A 4,012-nucleotide genomic window follows, 5' to 3' on the forward strand; every position below is an offset into this window, starting at 1 on the left:
TGTGCCTCCAGCCGCCAGTTTGCAATGGTTCAAGAATAACATCAATCGCGTTTCGGCGACTTATTTGCCGGACAAGTGAAAAGACCTGAGGCCATGTGTTGATGCTAAAACAATTACAACATGGAAAAAAAATAACCATATTGGCCATTGAAAAGTACTCAAAGACTATTAGATCCACTTAAACATTTATCCCTTATCCAGGGTTTCATCATTCCTGAAAAAGGAACTTCTCTTTGGACTCCTTCCACCGCTGTTTGTCTATGGCCAGTCATGGCCACGTAAGCCCCGGGCTGCGGGTGAAATCATTTCGCCATCATGTCTTTGGTTGGCCTTTGGTCTTGCTCATTGTCTTGGCGTCCATTCTGTCATTTATTATTTGTTATATAATGTTAAAAATTTTGACACTCAGCTTTGATTTTGTTGGCTGATATCTATCTATATATATTTCTTTATTGCCCACAGAGGGGACAAAACAAGGACAGACAAAGGTATTAAGTCGATTACATCGCCCCCAGTGCGTAACTGGTACTTATTTAATCGGCGCGGAATTTGAACCCAAGACGTGACGGGATACCGCCAAGCATTTCGCTCAGCATGCCAACGTTTCTGCCAGCTCGCCGCTATAAAAAATAAATATAAAGGGTTGAACAGAAAGAACATAATGAAGAGAAAAAATGAACGAAAGCACAGCAAACGGGGAAACGAACGAGACCGCGACATACAGAGAACTAGACAAAAACATAGCGAGCAGAAAATGAAGCAAAAACACGATGCAGGGAGAATTCGTGCCTGGTAGCTCATCAATCAATGTCCCAGATATCTAAGTGGTCTCGCGCTTTTAACATTGGTTATATACACGGAGTGCATTCTAGAAGTTCTGAGACTTTTTTTTTCGGAGAGGCATTTATTAATTTGAAAGAAAAACAAAAGGATTCTCTGAATTCAATGCACTTGTCGCATCGCTTCAGCCACCTCGCGAAAGTCCCATAGAAATCCTCCAAGGCGAAGGTGTCCAGTACCCTTGTCACAACCTTTCATCTTCTCAATATCTTCAAAGCGACTGCCCCCGAGGTTCTCCTTCAGCTTGGGAGAACGACAAAAATTCACAGGGAGCAAGGCCGAGACTGTAGTGAGGGTGAGGAACAGTTTTGATACCCGAGAATGCGACAAGCGGTGTTTAGCAGAGTGCTGTTACAGCCGTCTCCTTCGATCTGAAATAACAGACGTTGGCAAGTCAGCTTATTAGATTTATAGTAACGATATACTACGATTTCAATAATCTATAACTGCCTCTCCTATAAAGTCTCAAAACTTCTGGAATGCCCCTCATGCATACACATATATTATTCTTTTACTTGTTTCAGTCACTTGACCGCGGCCATGCTGGAGCACCGCCTTAAAGGGTTTTAGTCGAAGAACTCGATCCTACGACTTATTCTTTGTAAGCCCAATACTTATTTCATCGGTCTCTATTGCCGAACCGCTGTATTATGGGGATGTAAATACACCAACATCGGTTGTCAAGCGATGGTGGACACACGCACACACACAAAACAAATACATACATACATACATATATATATATATATATATATATATATATATATATATATATATATATATATATATATATATATATATATGACGGGCTTCTTTCAGTTTCCGTCAATCATTTCCACTCACAAGGCTTTGGTCAGCCTGGGGCTATAGTAGAAGACACTTGCCCAAGGTGCCACATGGTGGAACTGAACTCGGAATCATGTGGTTGGGAAGTAAGCTACTTATCACAAGAGATCTTCTAAAGGTAAATCATGCCGTATTTCTGCTGGATTTCTGTCACTGAGGAACTTATAGCAGGTTGAAATTACGCGATCTGGCTGTTGCAGCAGCCAACCATAGCAGACGATTCTGATATGTCAACGATATAATTATGTGTGCTTCTATGCACCACGAGTCCTTATGAGAGATCCTTGGCTCGTTAGACACTAAATAACAAATAATAAACGTTTAAGTGAGTTAACAGTGTGTGTTTAGCAATGGCTACCGTGTATCTTTCACACAGCAATCGTATCAATTGTGTTCTCAATAATTTCTGGGCTTTCAGGCTACAGGTACAGACTCTTCGAGACAAAAAGAAATCAATCCAATAAAATGAAATCAATAAAAAATATAAACCGATACATTCGTTTTATATTTTCACTTAAACTATTAATGAATAAAATGTTCTTCGAGTTGTGATTTGGCAGACATTATTATATCAAAAGTATTTCAATCGTGAATTCCATATTTTTGTTTTTTGTTCTTGTTTCCAATAAAGATCGTGTTATACAACGGAGTGTAGAATCGATGTTATTTGGCTGTTGTTTTTAGCACATCGTGTGACCATTGAGGATGACAGGTCGATTCTTCCAAATTAAATGAAACGAGTTGCAGTTATAGAATTGTGTGGTTATCTACTTAAACACACCATTCTCTCTCTCCTTTTTAAGTCTGTGTAACGCCTTGAAGCGCCTTAATCGAATTGACCCTGGAACTCATTTTTATGTCTAGTACATGTCGATACACAGAGACACACACACCGTCGCAGTTTCCGTTAACCAATTCCTCTCAAACTATTCGTTGCTCAGAAGTCATAGCAGATGCTTTCTAACTGACACCGAACCTGAGAACATGCGTTTGCGAAGCGAACGTCTTAACCACACAGCCACACTTCGCATACATGCACGCGTGTGTGTGTGTTTGAGTTTGTATCGTACCACCTATTGACAACCGGTATTGGTTTGTTTACGTCCCCGTAACTTAGCGGTTCGGCAAAAAGTGACTAACAGAATAAGTAGCAAGCTTTAAAAAAAAAAAGTGAGTACTAGGACCGACCTATTCGACTAAACCCTTGAAAGCGGTGCCCCAGCATGGCCCTAGTCCAATAAAACAAGTTTTAAATAAGCGACATATTTTCGATTGCAATGAATCCATAAAGGATCAAGGCATGTGAAAGCGAAGCGCGCCACTAATTGGCTAGGCAGAACCAGGCAAAGCTGATAGTTACGTGATCCATTACCTTTCACACGGAAGGCATCGATGAAGTAAAATCACTATTGTTAAGTAACCTACGATTCCACTAGTATCCAAAAATGACCAACCTAATAAAAAAAAACAGACGAATGAGTTATTTGGTATTACTTCAGTTTTTTTCTTTTTTTTTTTCTTGTTGGTTAACCAACAAGTCGTTGCTCACCTGTTTACGTGGTACTTATTTTATCGACCCTGAAAGGATGAAAGGCCAAGTCAACCTCAGCAGAATTTGAACTCACAACGTAAGGATGAACAAAATGGCGCTAAGAATTTTGCCTGGCATGGTAACGGTTCTGCCAGCTCGCCGCTTTATCTGTTATAAATGTTTAATATTGATTTCAAATTTTGGCACAAGGCCAGCAATTTCGGGGCGGGGGGTAAGTCGAGTGTATCGACCCCCCAGTACTTATTTTATCATTCTCCGATGGATGAAAGGCAGAGTCGATCTCGGCTGAAATTGAAGTCAGAACCTGAAGATTGACGAAATGCCACTAAATGAACGTTTAATATTAATAAATAAAGAGGCGGCGAGCTGGCAGAAATGTTAGCATGCCAGGCGAAACGCTTAACGGTAAATCGTCTGTCTTTATGTTCTGAGTTCAAATTCCGCCGAGGTCGACTTTGCCTTTCATCCTTTCAGGTTCGATAAATTAAGTACCAGTTGCGTACAGGGGTCGATCTAATTGTCTGGCCCCTTCCCCCAAAATTTTGTGCCTTGTGCCTAGAGTAGAAAAGAATATTAATAACAAATAAAGTTGGTGAGTTGGCAGTCTCGTTAGCACGCCAGGCAAAATCTTTTAGCGGCATTTCATCCATCTTTACGTTCGGAGTTCCAATTCCGCCGAGGTCGACTTCGCTTTTTATTCTTTCGGGGTCAATAAAATAAGTACCAAGCGAACACTGGGGTTGATGTAACCGGCCTAGCCTACCCCCCCCCCCC

Source organism: Octopus bimaculoides, chromosome 11 (assembly GCF_001194135.2).
Source record: "Octopus bimaculoides isolate UCB-OBI-ISO-001 chromosome 11, ASM119413v2, whole genome shotgun sequence".
Taxonomy (NCBI): Eukaryota; Metazoa; Mollusca; class Cephalopoda; order Octopoda; family Octopodidae; genus Octopus; species Octopus bimaculoides.